This window comes from Gracilinanus agilis, chromosome 2, assembly GCF_016433145.1.
Source record: "Gracilinanus agilis isolate LMUSP501 chromosome 2, AgileGrace, whole genome shotgun sequence".
Classification (NCBI taxonomy): Eukaryota; Metazoa; Chordata; class Mammalia; order Didelphimorphia; family Didelphidae; genus Gracilinanus; species Gracilinanus agilis.
Window position 1 is genome coordinate 305,858,811 of NC_058131.1, and position 17,099 is coordinate 305,875,909.

The 17,099-nt window shown below is 41.2% G+C and overlaps 1 protein-coding gene across 1 annotated transcript in view; it reads left to right on the top strand.

Annotated features, from left to right (window-relative positions):
* Positions 1–6,121: 6,121 nt before the first annotated feature.
* PLEKHF1 (pleckstrin homology and FYVE domain containing 1) overlaps positions 6,122–17,099 on the top strand; it is a 28,503-nt gene continuing 17,525 nt past the window's right edge. The window contains exon 1 of the mRNA XM_044661435.1: positions 6,122–6,246. The gene's annotated coding sequence lies outside the window, so the exon portion shown is untranslated. The remainder of the gene's footprint in view (positions 6,247–17,099) is intronic.

Below are 17,099 nucleotides of genomic sequence, written 5' to 3' on the forward strand. Positions count from 1 at the left end.
AATTATTTGAAGCTGGGCAAGTCATTTAATCTATCCGCTTCAGTTTTCTTGTCTATAAAATGGGCATAGTAATAATAGTATCTAACTCCCCCCCTGTTAAAAGGACTAAATGAGGTAATATTTGCAAATCTTAAAATGCCATTTAAATGTCCATTTTTATTATTACATGAATATGGTATACTATATTTTATATCTTGTATACAAATTCTTTTTTATTTATAGTACCTAAAATAATTTCAAGGTCCTGCAAATGTTTTGATTTGAGGTGAATTAGAATTGTTGACCCTTCCACTCCCATTTTCTCATTTGAATAACTGTAGGTAATCTTGTTACTTACCCTCTATCCCTCTCTTTCTCCTCACCTGGAATATAACCCATCAGAGATCATGCCCCCTTCTCTGGAGGAACTTAATTTGCTCAGCTTTGGAACTGAGACATGTCTTCTTCAGCTAGCCACTCTGCCATCCTATCATCTGTCCCAACTCTGTGTCCATACCAAGCATTGCACTGCCGTGTCCAAATCCCTCACCCATCCACTCATCATTCTCTACCGCTTATTCTGGGAACAGTAATCAAATCAATATTTTTATTTCTGGAAAGGGCAAGTGCCCTACATTAAATCCATTCATCATCATTTTGACTCCCCAAACCAAAACTCCTTTCTCTGAAATCCATAGGTAATGTCTCCACTCCATCTCCCACTGGAATTTGAGCTCCATCAAAATAGAAACTGTTATGTTTTTTATTTTGTATTTCTATGTACTAACTCACTGTTTAGAACATTGTAAACACATAAATTTTTCCCCCAATCATTTGGAATATTGTCTCATTTTTAGTCATAATTTCCTCTTTTCTAGCAGAAACAAGGCAAAGTGAAGATGTGATTTTTCTGTCTTTATAGACTAAATCAAAAAAGTTTCCTTGTATTCCTAAGGGAATATGCGATGAAACATTTGGAAAACTTTGTTTTTTCCTTTATCTTATAAAACTTAAAGGTAAAAAGAAAATGTTTTTGTCATGCCATTTTGCTTGCCTGGTGTTGTGGGACTGCAGATCAAGTGATAAGTTGTCTAATATTTTCAGAACTTATGTTTTTGTTCTATAAATAAGGGTCTACTAATGTAACTTGCAGGGCCTACAAATTTTTTAACTGAGAGGGAGCCAGAAATGTCAAGAATGTTGGAATATTTGTCCTTCTCCCTCCTTTTCCATTTGAGTAACTAGAGAATATAAAACCATACCAAAAGCCATGCATAGTAATGAATGAAGTTGATTTCTTTTATTGTCATAGCTATAGGAACCACCAGAGACTGCCTCATTACTATTCATGGAAAGACTCTTTGTCTCCTCTTACCTGGGGATAATAACAATATTTGCCATTGTGTTTCCAGTTTGGGGTGCTTTTTTCCTCTCAACAATATCCTGATTGTTTTTGGTTCCTATGAGTTCTGGTAAGGACAACATATTGATGTCAAAGAACACAAAATGATGAATGATAAATATAGTGCTCCCATTGACAAAAAAGAATCAATATTGATCCTGTTATAATAGTATAGATCAGTGATTCCCATACTTTTTTGGCCTACCATCCCCTTTCCAGAAAAAATATTACTTAGCCCCCTGGAAATTAATTTTTTTAAATTTTAATAGCAATTAATAGGAAAGATAAATGCACCTGTGGCCATCACCACACCCCTGGATCACTGCAGCACCCACCAGGGGGTGGTAGCGCCCACTTTGAGAATCACTGGTATAGATTATGGGCCAATGGGTATGTTAATGCAATTATACCTATTTTTACAGATGAAGAGATTAAGGCTTAAAAAATGAAGTGACTTGCTCTAGCTTACATAACCATTAAGCATCAGAACCAGAACACTGAACTCAGGTCTCCTGACAGGGTTATTTATTTCCCCTATGTCCCCCCAACAGTATGGTGTAGTAGAAAGAAAATAAAAAGGGATTTGGCAGTAGGGGAGGGAAAAGGAGGAAGGAAGAAATCATTGTGGTTTTAGTATTAAGCAGAGTGAAGTGAGAAAAAGATTTCCAAATTGGGTAAAACTATAGCTACCTGGAAGTGATTTCACTTCATCTAGCCCTGCATGACGATTTATCCAGAAATAGTCTTAGCACATTCTAGTGGCCTGAGATTCACAAAATTGTAGAATGTGGAAGAGACTAGAAGTTTCTTTAGAAACCATCACTCTTGATAGGAGGTCCTAGGTTCAAATCTGGCCTCAAAGACTTCCTAGCTATGTGATCTTGGGCAAATCACTAAAGCCCCGTTGCCTAGCCCTTAGCACTCTTCTACTATGGAACTAATACACAGGAAAGGAAGGAAGGAAGGAAGGAAGGAAGGAAGGAAGGAAGGAAGGAAGGAAGGAAGGAAGGAAGGAAGGAAGGAAGGAAGGAAATCATTATCCTCATTTTACAGATGGGAAAACTGAATCCCAATTGAGCAACCTACCCTAGGTCACAGCCACAGAGACAGAGTTTCCAGGAGCTGTGTAAAGCTGTAATTTTTACTCTTTTAAGAAAGGAAGGGAGGAGGAAGAGTAAGCCTTTCCTTCTAATCATCAGTTCTAATACCCCAAAGTTAGCAACCTTGGGATTTCTGAGCTGATTCTCCATTGGCATTATCAGGATTAATTTTATATGTTTTGGGGACATGTCTGAAGAATTTTCTTTGGCCCCTAGATCCTAAAGAAGTTTTCCTACAAAAAGGTTTTCTCACAAAGGGGTAAAGAAAATGGGGACACTTCATTTTTTCCAAAGCTTGTGGTTATGGCTGACTCATCCCCTGACTTTTCTGAAGTCATGAGGTTTTGCTCCTTAATTTGGATCTAACACCAGCCCCTACACTGAGGTCAGCTTCCAACCTACAGACTATCTATCCTTTCCCAGCAAGTAGTGAGGGTTAACATTCTTGTTAGCATTTTAAGTGTATACTGATAGTCTCCAAAAAAATAGTTCATCAAGGCCTAGCCCCCTTTAAAAAAATCCTGTCCATAATACCTTAGGGGATTCCATCAGGAACTCAAACATTGCAGAAGTTACTTGGGCAGAAATTATACTTAAACCTCTTGGTTAATCTCTAGATCAGATAAGTCTGGTTTTACTTTTCCAGATCCACTTCTTGAAGCAGCTTCTAGCTCTAGCCCTCTCTCCTAATACAGAGGAACAATGACATAAAATCACCACTTATATGGCACTTTATCATCTCACATTAGGGACCACTGGTCCTGCTTCCAGGCCAGCCCTTGCAGCAATCATCTGGGGAGGTCTCCTGTGAAAAATGGGGTGGCTATCCCTACCAGCTCCTAACCAACTGCCACTCATGGGGCAAATCAGGGCACCCTGAGGGCTGATGGGAGACAGTATGTGCCAGGCAGGTCAAATCACCACCATCTTGTGCACCACCTCCTTTCTAACCTTGATGGAACCAAACCAGTATCTTGAACCCAAGAACCTTTGGAATAATGATGCTTCCAGCCCAGTGCCCTGAGCTATCATCCCTGGAAGATGTAGAAATGCAGCCTGGCAACTGCTCCTGCAGGTGCTTCAATCACAGCTACTGAAGACCCTGGGGAGTGGGGGGTGGGGAATAAAAACTCTTGGCACCTCAGTATTTGGCACAGTCAAATGATTCTACATCAGAAAACAAAATCATTTTATCCATGGAAATGACATTATAGAAAAGACATCACCATCTGCTTTGCTTATGCACACTAAGGAACATGGGACTTTTCCATCTGATTTACAGCTGAAACCTTCCATGTGTGTTGTCTCTCCCATTAGAATGTGAGCTCCTTGAGAGCAAGGACTGTCTTATTTTTCTATTTGTGTCCCTAGGGATTAACAAATTAAGCAGATGCTTCGTTTATTCTTTCATTCAAGGCTTAGCTCAAATCTTAACTCCTCTATGAAGCCATCCCTGACAAGCCCCAAATGAATGAATTCTCTGTCTCCAAACTCCTATAGCACTTATTGGCTATACCCATTTGGCACTTAGAATTGACACCGCCTGGTATTTTAGGTACTTTCACATGGAATTAAAATGTGTCTATGTCTTGATCTCCCAGACAGAAGTTTCCCTCTTGAGAGATGATGCTTTAGTCATCCTTGCCCACAGACATGGTCTGATCACAGAGAGACTTCTGTACTTTTTTCTTTTTTTAAAGCCTTACCTTCTGCCTTAGAATCAATACTATGTATTGGTTCCAAGGCAGTAGAGCAGTGAGGGGTAGGCAATGGGGGTCAAGTGACTTACCCAGGGTCACACAGCTGGGAAGTGTCTGAGGCCAAATTTGAACCTAGGACATCCCGTCTCTAGGCCTGGCTCTCAATCCACTGAGCCACCAAGTTGCCCCCAACTTTTTCACTTATTAAGTCAGAAACAGAGAATTGTTGTTCATGTTGATGGTGGTCATCCTTCTCTTTCTGTCACTTCACCATGTAAACCTCTTTCTATTTTTATCACTCCTTCAACATATTTATTACAATTTATTAAGTGGCTATTATGTATATTGTATCCTATAGATAGACACTATGGCAATAATACTGATTTTAGAGCCAAGGATAGACGGGTTCATAACCCTCCATAGACTCTACCTATGGGGCCCTAAGTTACATGATCCCTCCTCTGGGTCCTCATTCCCTCATTTATAAAATTAGGGAGTTGACCTCAATGGTGTCTAAAGTCCATCCCAGCTCTAAGTGTATGATCCTATGATACCAAGATGCACAGGCCTTGCTCTCAAGGATTGTATGATCTAATATGGTTGAGGAGTGTTACATATGTGTAAAGGAAGTTCTAAATATTCTAGGTCCTAGGAATGAGAAATTTGGAGGGATTTTCTCATCTACCTTTTTACACGATTCCTTTTCCTCCTCTGCCCTGTCTATGCCAAAAGCCCATGGGGAGCTGAGGCATCACAAAATAGCAGAAAGAGAATTAGATATGGAGTCAAGATGGTCTAAGCCTCTGTTATGATCTTGGGCAAGTCACTTAAACTCCTGGACCTCAGTTTCCTCATCTGTAAAAAGGTAAGGAGGGATTGGCAAGATGAAATGAAGCACAATAGGAGGAATTTGAAGACAGAAGACCAGGGTTCAAATTTTGCCTCTTCCTTCCGTTTTTTTGCTTACTATCAACCTAACTTCTTTGGTTTCAGTTTCCTCATCTGCCATAAGAGGTAAAACTAGATGACCTCCAGAATCCCTTCCAACTTGAAACATCTGACCCTGTAATTAGGTGAATCTCTAAATCCTATTAATCCTATGATTTTTCCCTTCTGAGGCCTAAAAGGGTTACCTGAGTTTGACTGTACATTATGCCTGGCACTTTTTATCATCAAGGCAGAAGATTTCTCTTATTTGAAGTAAGAAGACAGGTTTCCACAGAAATCGCTGGGGAGGGGGAAATCAGAGAATGAGCTCAGAAAGTTTTGGAGACAATTTATAGGGGAGGCAGAGATAGAGACAAGAGTGAAAGAGAGTAAGTATGAGGTGTGGAAGGTAGAGGTCAATTGGGAAGCTAACGCTGAAAACTGTCCTATTTTGAAATGTCAAAAGTGGCTGTCTCCAGTTTTGCAAAAGAATCTACATGCGTCACCCTACTATTGAAATGCAAGAAAATTGCACTTGCTCCGCCTCCTTTCTCTGGGTTCTCAGCTCCGCCCCCTGGGTGAGGGGTGAAGAAAGGCTTAGAGGGGATGTTTATTGGAGATAAACATGTAAAAACTACTCCTCCTGCAAAATCTCCAGGGTAGATTGCCTTTGGGGTTTTAAAGGCAAGATAAAGGAAATTAAGGGTGTCTGATTTGAAAAACTCTGAGCCCAGGTAGAGGAGAGACAGCCAGATAGAGCCCCAAGATTGCAACCCCGAACCCCAACAGCCGAATTTTCCCCAGTTATCACGAGCTTCAGGTCCTCTTGGCCCCGCCCCCTCCGGCCCCCCAGCAGGTCCTGCGAACCGATTGGTTTATCCTCCCTGAAGTGGGAGTAGCGGGCGAGGGTGGAGCGCAGATTGACCACGGGGGAAGGATCTGATTGGCTAGGAAGCGAGGACGAAACCCGGGTGGGTGGAATGTTGGGGAATCTGAACGTTCCATCCCGGGACTGTCCGACCCAGAGCTGGGGCTGTTCCTGACGTCGCACTTCCCTCTCTCTGGCCTGTCCTGGCCGGACCCAACCCGGGGCCAACACTGGTCAGTTGCAATCCAGCCGAGATTCTGCAGGGATAAGGTAAAAAGCTCCCATCTCTCATCTGGGCTCAGGCCACTTACAATGCTCCCCTAGGGAATTACCCCACGTCAGCCTTCTTGGCCCCCTTCCTGTGCCACGGATGCACTGCCACCCTATATTTGGAGCTGCTGAACTCAGGTGTAGTTCTGTATCTCTGCTGGGGAAACACCCCTGGTGTGCCCCCTGGCCCTTGTGTCCTGACTCCCCAGACCCATGTCCCTGCTCCCTGCCCTTCCCTGTCCTCTTGACCTCACTTTTGTCCCTTGCTCCCCACCTTGTGCCCCACCCCCCAAACACACACACACAAACTTCTCTCTAGCTTCTCCCCAATTGAGCTATACTGGCTTTTAAAATCTGCCCCTTTTAAATCTGCCCCAACCCCTCACTTCTCCATTTCTGCTTCCTACCATCTCATCCTTCCATTTCATCCTTCCATTTTTATGAGGTTGTTGTCATCTTTGACTCTATCTCTTGCCAAGTCTATTGATTCTGCTCCAATAATAGTTCTCCCATTAGCTCTTCCTCACTAATGTCACTGCAGCCATCCTCATTCAGATTCTCATCTCTTCTCAACCCTTATAATAGCCTCCCTGTCTTGTCTATCTCCTCTCTAATTCATCCCTCACACACTGTCAGATTAAGCCTCTTACTACGTTGTCACAATCATGTCACTTGCCTTCCCAGGAAACTTCAGTGGCTCCCCATTGTCCATGGAATATAAATATAAATGCCTGACTTTCAAGGCCTCCAACAAGCAGACTCCAAACTACCTGCCCAGCTTTGTCTTATACTAGTACCTTTTCACGAATTCCAGGTTCCAGCCAACTTAGGTACCTCTATGTTCCTCTTCTTTTTCTGATTCATGTCAAGGGCCTTTGCTGATACCGTCCTAAATAGTAATTCCTGGAACAGATTTTTCTGATCTCTGTCAGAAGATCTCCCTTATCTTCAAATCTCTCTGCAGATACAACTTTCTCTATGAAGGCTTCAGTGAGATGAAAATTCTTTCCCTCACCATAAATTTTTCATCACATTTTCCCTAAACTTCTCCTTTACTATTATCTCCCTTCTTTTATCAGAATTATTTGGGTTCTTGCCTTCTCCTACACACATACATTAGATTGCAAACTCCATGAGAGCAAATTGGGTTGTAATAATTGTACTCCAGTGTCTGTGGTACAATGTATAGTGTCTAAAGACAGTGTACTATATTTGAAATAAGAGGACTTGGGCCTGTACCTTATTAACCATGTGAAACATACCTTTATCCTTTTAGGTGCTTCAGTTTATTCACCTGTAAAATAAAGGAGAGATCTACGAGTTCCCTTCCAAATCTAATTCCTCTAACTTTAAGTACTCAATAGGTACTTTGTAAATGCTTGACTTCACTTGGTCAGGCCTGGATCCCAGGGAACTATCTCTTCTGGCTAGAGGTTAGCCTCAAAGAGAGAATGAGAACTGGGAAAAGCTAGTAGAGTGGAGTCCCCAGTCTTGCAATCTTAGACAAGAGTGTGGGGCCAGGTCACATGAGGACAAGGCCACCTTCCCAGTTTGGATGCAGGCAGAGAAGAGGAATCAGGTTTTGTTCAGTAGGAATGCCGTTTTGGTCAATGTGGGATGTAGAGGTGACTCAAATCCCATGCTTTCTGGTCTTACGGTGATTAAATGCAAATTCTTTCCAGACTTCAAAACCGTTGGAATCTAGGACTAAAGGGTCTTTTTTAAAATTCTCTTCACCTTCAGGATAGTATCTAAAAAGTAATTCCCACTCAGGTAGGGTAGTAGTGAGTGTAAGGTTACAGCACAGTCATTTGTAGCATCTTGCCTTGGTCCCTAAGATCTCAAAACACTTTGTAATCTTTCCTTCCCTTATGAGTCAGTGATGCTGTAACCTGTCTGATGAATCAGATAACTTTCTGATAGCATAATAAGGCTCCTGTCTACCCTGCTATGCTCAGCCTTCCTCTACTCACCTGCCAAAAACCAAACCTGTAAGTTTTAGAGCCTAAGTCGAATTACCTTGTCATGTAGCAATTAGTAGGACAGACTCACTTTGCAGGTGATAACCTCTTCAAAGGTAGGCATCATTTCATCATTGTCCTCATATTTTTAGTTCTTTAGTACAGAACCTGGCACATAGTAGATGCCTAATAAATGCCTAGTGACTGATGGATGACAATGCTCAATGGTGGAGCATGGACAGTATAACAGAAGTTAGGGTTTTTTCCAAGATAAATCAAACTCAGGGCCCTGATAGGGTAAATCCCCACCTGTTAGCATTGAGCATAAGGTCACTAGAGACATGATAGTTGTCTTCAAATATTTGAAGGGCTGTCATTTGAAGACAACTAAGCAATAGATGGAAGTTACAAAGGTCAGACTGAGGCTCGATGGAAGGAAAAACCTCCCCACAATTTGAATCATCCAGAAATACAGTAAACAGCCTCAAAAAGTAATGGGTTACCCCTCCCTAGAGGTCATTAAGCCAAAGCTTGATTACCACTTGTCCTTTTTCTTGGAGAAGAGCTTCTTGTTTAGATATAGGTTAGATCAGATGATTCCTGAGGCCCCTTACACCTCTGAAGTTCTAGTATCTTGTGGTCCTGTGTTATGGCAGGCTGACCACTGCCATGTGGAGAATGGACAAGAGTTCTTAATAGAGGAAGTCCTAACCCTGTTCTCTGGTCTCCTGGGAGGGATGGAGGGAAAAGATGAAATTATCTCAGTGTGGGACAGTGGCAAGCCCCTGAGGTTGGATATCAGAAGACTTGAGTTTTAGTTTCTGCCCACTTCACTATAATTCCCTCTGTCTTTGGGCAGGTTGATTCTCTTTCAAATTGACCTCAATTTCCTTATCCTTAAAATGAGGTGGTTGAACTACACAATCTCAAAAGTCCTTTTCAGCCCTGTGATCTTCTTTAAACAAATGGAGAAGCTAAGCCAGGAAAGTGAGGAACTCTTGTGTTCACTGAGATCTGCACTTCTCCAGACCACTGACTCACTTCTCAGGCGCAGAACACAGTTATTCATTGATAGTCACAGTTTACATTTGCTTCACACTTTTTAAAAGCGAACTTAGGGTCCTGGGATCACAGAGTTGGAAGGGATCTTAAAGACCAGCTAATCTAAAACCTTCATTTTATATATGAAGAAATTGAGACTTAGAGAAGAGACATGGCTGGCTCAAGGTCCCACCAATGGCAAATGCCAAATTCAAGATTTGAACCCAGTTTCTCCAACGTCAAGCCCCAAACTCTTTCTTCTGACCCGTGTTGCTTCCCCTAGATCCAGGTTGTTGCTGATTTGAGTTGGTTTACCCTGAGTTAACTTCTGTTGCTGCTTTTCTTGTTTAGTCATAAACAAAAGGTATTTTCCCCCTCTCATTCCAGGTGTCTTCCTCCAAAGACCCAGGTCCCAGCTGCTTCTTTCCCAGTGACTACTGTTCATTAGCCACACCTAAAATTCAGATCCAAACTGAGTATGTGTTTTCAAGGAGAGTTGGTTCCAGCTGTTCCCACTGGCTGGCTATCTAAAGGCTTGTGATTTCCTTTTGGGCTCCAACAGCCAGGGAAGTTAGTTGTATCCTGCTGGCCTCTGGAATTGCATTGTGTTGTACACGTCAGCCCTCCAGGACTGCCAAGACCTTGTGATTTGGGTCCTGTTCACTGAGTAAATATGACCTGCCCTGCCAACTGCCCGCCATAAGCTGGTTCTGGCATTGCATGGAAAGAACACTGAGGGAAAGAAGCTGGGACAGGGTCATGCTAAGGGTTCAGCAAGTATGATCTTGTTAACAGGCCAATGGGAAAAAGGAATGTAACCTAGTATTCAAGGATTTCTTCATTCAGAACCACCAGGTCCAAGTGGAGAGTAGTTTTAATGTTCCCTGGCCCTAGGAGAGGACCTGAGGATTAAACTCTGTACTTATGGCAAGGGATCCAAATCTTTCTTTGTGGCTATCTGGTGAAGCCTATGAAACTCCTTTTAGAATAATATTTTTAAAGGCATAAAACAAAATAAATAGAATTGAAAAGATAACCAAACATAAATAAAGGTGTAATTTTTTTTTTCCCCAACCAAATTCACAGGAGCTTTGAAATCTATCCAGGGCCTTCAGGTTAACATCCCTTGTCTAGGGGAAGGGGAGACTTGAGATCTTAATGGTATAGAGAATTCTCTTTCCCAATACGAATGGGAATTTAGTCTTATAATGATTCTTGGGGTACTAGGACAGTAAGTACCTTGTCCAGGGTCACACAGCTAGTATGTATCAGAGACAAGAATTGAATCTAGGACTGCCCAACACAGAAAGGGCAGCTAAGTAATGAAGTGGATAGAGTGCCAGAGTCAAATAGACTCATTTTCCATGAGTTCAAATCCCTGGGCAAGTTACTAAACCCTGGTTACCTCAGTTTTTTCATCTGTAAAATGAACTAGAAAAGGAAATAGCAAACCACTCCATAACCTTGCCAAGAAAACTCCAAATGGGATCATGATGAGTCAGACATGACTAAAATGACTGAATAACAACAAACTTCCTAACTCAGAGATTAGATCTCTACCCACAGGACCATCGAACACAGGTATTATTATCTCCATTTTATAGACAAAGAAACAAAAGCTCAGGGAGGCTTTTCATCATGCAACTTTTAAATGTCAGAGAAAATACTTGAATACCAGGCATGATATAGTGGTAATGTACTTCTTGATCTCAGACAAGTCACTACTTCTCTGGGGCTCAATTTCCTTCATATATAAAAATTAATTATTTGGACCAAATGATCTCTATGGTTCTACTTGCTCTCTTGATCCCAGCTCTCTTGATACTAAATCCAGATTCCTGTTTCCTATACACATATTGCTTCTTTTGAGAAAGCAAAAAATGAAAGATTTGTTTCCTGCCCTCCATCTAGTAAGGAAAGTAAGATATATATACGGGTAAGGAATCCTAGGCAAAAGGTACTAATACAGTTGATGTCGTGGGAAGAATGCTAGATTTCAAGTCAAGAGGTCCAAGCTCTCTTGCCTTGCATGACTTTGGACAAGTTACTCCCCATGTCTGGATAAGATGTCTCCAAGGACCCTTTCAGTTCTAAATCCTGTAATTCTGTAAAATGCTTAATTGATTAAGCTGCAATTAACTGTCCAGCCCTGTGCTAAATGCTCTGGTAGATACAAGAGAAGTATAAGGCATGGTTCCTTTCCCCTTGCAGTTTAGAATCTAGTTACAGAAATAACACTCGTATATGTAAAATAATAGGGAACCACCCAAAATTGATTAGAATAGAATCCTAAATTGGGTGGCACACACAAGGGTTCCTGGATTAGATTGAACAGAGCTTTGAAGGATGGGTAGGATTTGGGTAAGTGAAGGGGACCAAACAGGAAGAATAATGAGAACAAAGCCATGTTTGTGAGTCAGAGGGGAAAATGACTTAGGTAGATCAGTCAGTCAACAAGCATTTATTAAGTGTTTACTATGTGCTACCCTAAGTGCTGGGAAAAAGAAGGAAGGCAAAAATAGGTCCTGGCTCTCAAGGAACCCAGATTCTAGCTGGGAGAAAATGCAGGTTATTGTGTATGTTTAAGATAAGTGTCCCATCCATGGAAAATAATCTCAGAAAGAAGGAACTAGCCCCTGGGGCCACTGGAAAGATCTCCTGAAAGTAGGCAGGACTTGAGGCCCTAGAGACTCTCCCCTAGGGAAGTCATGGGAAATAATAGTAACTTAGATACATAGGATAAGCCAGGTTAGAGAAAGCCCTAAAACCCAGGCTGAAGGATTTCAACTATATTTCATTCCTTCAACAGTCAAAATGTTTGGGGCTTTCCTTTTTTCCTTCCTACCTACCTACCTACCTTCCTTCCTTCCTTCCTTCCTTCCTTCCTTCCTTCCTTCCTTCTACCATCAGAGTAAGGACAGCTCCTCCTTAGAATCAGAAAGCATTTGGTGATAGAAAGAAATCCAGTGAGCATTGAGTAAAACTCTCTCATTTTTGAGAAAGTTAAGTTGGGACATAGCATTGGCATAGTGGATTCAAAGGTGGATTTGGAATTAGAAAGACTCACATTTGAATCCTATCACATATACTTCCTAGCTATGTAGCCCTAGGCAATTTATCCTCTGAACCTCTGTTTCTTCTTCTGTTAAATAGAGATAACACCTGCCTCACATAAATACTGTGAGAATCAAATCAGTTAATAATATAAAGCACTTATGAGATAATAATGTAAAGTACTTTATAAAACATAAAGTACTATATAAATGTCAACTGTTATTATTAAAATGAGAGATTAGGAATGGAAATGCCACTTTCTGGTTTCTTTGTTTTTTCCAAAAGGAGGGAAGCACAAATACCCTACCAAAAAAAGAGAGGGAACTGACTACCTTCAAAAAGGAAGCTATAAAAATTGCCTTCGGTCTCTGAGGAGGACCTATGATATTACTCATCGCATATTTGATGACCTATACTGATGTGAGAAGTATTAGACGTGGTAGAAAGAACATAGAACTTGAATACAGAGGATGGGGGTTCAATAAGGGTCTTATTGTGTGTGATGCCAGACAATTCAACTTATCTCTTTCAGTCTCAGTTCCCTCATCTATAAATAAAACAAGAGGGTTTTTACTCAGTGCTCACTGAATTTCCTTCAGACTCTAAATGCTTTCTGATCCTAAAAAGGAGCTGTTTCCACTCTGATGGCTAAAGGAAAGAAGGAAGGAATGAAAGCAGGGAGGAAGAAAGGAAGGAGGGAGAGGAGAAATTGAGCACTTATTAAGCACCTACTATGTGCCAAGCACAATGCTAAACCCTTTACAAATATTATTTCTATAAAATTCCTTTTGGCTACTGCCTGGGGAAGCTGGTCTTCATTGATGACTATTGGTATTGCCAAATCACCTTTCTTGTGGCAAGTCCTTTTATGGTTGGAAGCGCAGAGGCACCTAAGGCTCCTCAAGAAATTCCCATTCTTCCTAATGCTTATTTTGCCCCTTTCTTGTTCACTGAACTTTGTGGCTAGATAGGTCATGACCATACCTTGCTTCATCAACTTTGACCCTGTATTAAACTGCCATTGAAAAGTAATTTCCAGGTAGTTATAATTGTTGTTTTTAATGATGCTTATTTAATGTCCATGAAGGGATTTTTTTTCTCCACTCCAAAGTTTTTCCCTGATAGGAAAGAAAGATAAGAAAATGCCCAGATGTTGCCATCTCAGCAGATGGCCTCTTTCCCCCTAACAGCCTAAGAAACAGTGACATGAAGAAAGGCTGGAAAGAGCAATTATTATTATTTTCCATCCCATGGCAATCAGACCCCAAATTAAGTGGTGACTTTTTTAATTTGCTCTCTGCTTTTCCATCCCTAAATGATAGCGTTTTATTTCACTGGTAAGGAAAAATAAAAGCTCTCCATTTTTCCAGACTGCACTGTATTTACCAGGAAGAAAAAAAAAGTCTTCATAACACAGTGAGAGATCTACTGAGTAAATCAGAGCATGGCTTTAAATGAGGGTAATCCCAACATCATGAGTGTGAAATTGGATTCTGACTTAGGGAACAGAACTGGTGAGTCTCTGGTATAGGGAGCTTCCTCTAGGTCCCTTGAATGATTCCTAGATGAGTTCCTTCCCCTTCAGAGGAACAGAGTTAAGAGCTGAGTCTGGAAGGGAATACTCAGAACTCAGGGAGGTGTTCACTTCTGTCTCTGTCAGCCATTTGGCCCCTGGTATTTCCTCTTCCTGGAGTTTTTCTTCCTTTAGGCTATTCTAAGTATCACGCATATAAGAGAGTCACTTAGATCTGAAGGAAAGGTAAACTTCAGGTCACAAATAGCTTACCCCTGAATCATGGAATATCAGGGTGAGAAGGGGACTTCAGACATGAACAGGAATCACCTCTATGGCTTCCCTGTTGTCTCCACTTGAATACTTCAAATGACAAGATACTCTCTCCCTCTTGAGATAGTTCTCTCTCACTTTGTATAAGGTAGGAGAATCTGCAACATAAAAACCTTTTAACAGATTGGACTCACCCTGAGTTGGGGCAACAGAATGGGAATGGCATTTTTGAGGGCACAAAGTCAAATTATTGAAAGCAAGAAAGAAAGGCCTGTTAGGGAGTGAGACATCCCTGTCTGTCTTCTGATGTCATCAGTCTACATGAGGCACGAAATGTGTGCAAATGACTGAACTAGACGTAGTGGGGTAGATTCTGCTGTTGTTGATGTTGTTTTTCAGTTGTAGCCAACTCTTTGCGGCCCTATTTGAGGTTTTCTTGGCAAAGATCCTGGAATGGTTTGCCATTTCCTTCTCCAACTCATTTTACAAATGAGGAAACTGAAGCAAACATGATTAAGTGACTTGCTCAGGGTCACACAGTTAGTGTCTGAGGTCAGATTTGAATTCACATCTTCCTAATTCCAGGCCTACTATTCTTTCCATTGTGCCACTTAGCTTCCCAGTATAGTAGATTAACTCATTGCTAATTAGCACTTACACAGAGGGTATACTGCTTTAATGTTCCTTGATAAATTATTAGCTCTAACTTAGAAGTCTCCCTGATTTTCTTGGTGTCTTTCCCAATACTGTCTCCTTGAACTCAGTTATGTCATCACCATTCAAAAAGCACTTGGCCAAGATTTGAAATGGGCACTGGGTAGTCAACAGTGCAGAAGACACCTGGTCACATTGAATGAGCCATTTTCTTGGTATCTCCCATCTCCACATAGACACTGGAACTTCTTTTCTAATTCCCTTCTTTCTCTGATGCTTCCTTACCTATATGGAAATGCTTCCTTCTTTCCTACCAACAGGAGTTGGTACTAACACCTCCATCCTTGCATTCAGATTTCCTATGTGTGTGGCCTTCTCCAATTCAAAGGTAAGATCCTTGAGGGTACCATTTTTTTTTTTTTATTGCATTTGTGCTTACTATAATGCCTGGCACATAGTTGCTACATCTGTGTAGCAATTAACTGATGCTTTTGAAATCTGTATCTATTCTGTACTGGAACAAAGTGGAACATTATATACATTAAGAATGTAGTGTGGCATAGGGGATAGGTGGCTAACTTTGGTGCCAGGAAGACTTGAGTTAAGTCCTCTCTCTGACACACGATGGCCATATGACCCTGGGCACATCATTGAACCTCTCCATGCCCCAGATAACAGACTAAGACTACAAACTGCTGAGTAGTTCCTGATTTAAATTGAAAAAAGGAATTTCCTTTCAGGAAGTTTCCTATTCCAATTAATTCACAGAATCAGACAAAGAAAGATAAGTCAAATGCTTAACTCTAGGAGTCTTTTGCTTGTCCTCAAATTTGGTTTTATACAGCATTGTTCAAGGAAGTAGGTTTTACCTGGGGGATTTTGAAATCTGTATACAGAGTTGTTTTTTTTTTCTTGTTGTTGTTGTTTTTATGGTATTTGACCCATATAATTAACCAGACACTTCTCTTCATGCCTTGCCCCCTCCCCCATTGTTCAAGGCACAGAGTTCTGGTCCTTTAGTCAGTGATTTTAAAAAGACAGTATCTACATGGTCCTTCCTGGATCCTGCTCTTTGAGGCACAAGGAGACTAAAAACTTTTTCAGAGGGGTTAACCAGTCTGCCAAGGAATTAGACTGAATGTTATGATCCTCTCACCCTTTCCCCTCCACCCTGGAACCAGTCAGCAACTCCATGCTCATTTTCTTCTGTCTCATTGTTTGTTCTGAGTCATTATCTCCTCTCCTGTCTGGTTTTTCTGCCCTTTGCATCAGGCATCTTCCCTCCCCCTCTTCTGGATAACATCCAGCTGGAGGCTAGTCTAACTATCAACAGCATCTCCGTGTCACCAGTGTCATCTGGGCAGGAACTTGGTGGGTGCAGGGTCTTACCCTTCGATAGGACTCTACAGCCTTCCTTGGAAAGTCAAACATTCTATCAGAGCTGTTAGACTTGTTGGGTCTCATTCTATGAGGCTAAATCAGAATTGGACATCTGTGTGTGCATGAGTTACCCTATTTCAAATTCTGAAGGTTTGGGCACACTTAGCACAGAAAAGCACTTTGAAAAGTATAATTAAAACATGGTTTTAAGAGATTTTAATATTCTCATCTTGTTCATGGGAGAAAAAGAAGGTTATAGATTATAATTTTTTTTAAAAAGCCCTTTTGGGGGCAGCTGGGTAGCTCAGTGGATTGAGAGTCAGGCCTAGAGATGGGAAGTTGGGTTCAAATGCGACCTCAGACACTTCCTAGCTGTGTGACCCTGGGCAAGTCACTTAACCTCCATTGCCTAGCCTTTACTGTTCTTCTGCCTTAGAAGAAATACATAGTATTGATTTTAAGGTGGAAGGTAAGGTTTAAAAAAATACATTTTCAATTAACCAACTACTTTCAAACAACTAACTAACCAATTGATATTTATGAAGCATCCACTATGTGCCAAGCACTAGTAAACACTCCTCTGTAGTGTGACATACATACACACACACACATATAAATGCATAGATTTACAGCTGGAAGGGACCTTAGAGTTTATTTAATTCAGTTTCCTCATTTTACAGTTGAGGAAACTGAGGCCCAGAGAGAGTAAAAAGTCATACAAGTAGAAAGTCATAGTTTGAACTTGGGACCTCTTGCCTCTTAAACTTGTGCTCTAGACACTAATCTATACTGCCTTTTCCTATGTGACTCTCCTCTGATTTGGTAGTAGCCTGGGATCCAGATGGCCAATAATCCAAATTGCTTAAGGGATTTCTGTATTTTTGACATTTGACTATGTAGATGCCAAAAACGAGTGACTTTTAGAAAAAGTAGTCGAAATAGTATCTGTATGAACTCTTATTTGTAGGTAGGAAGTA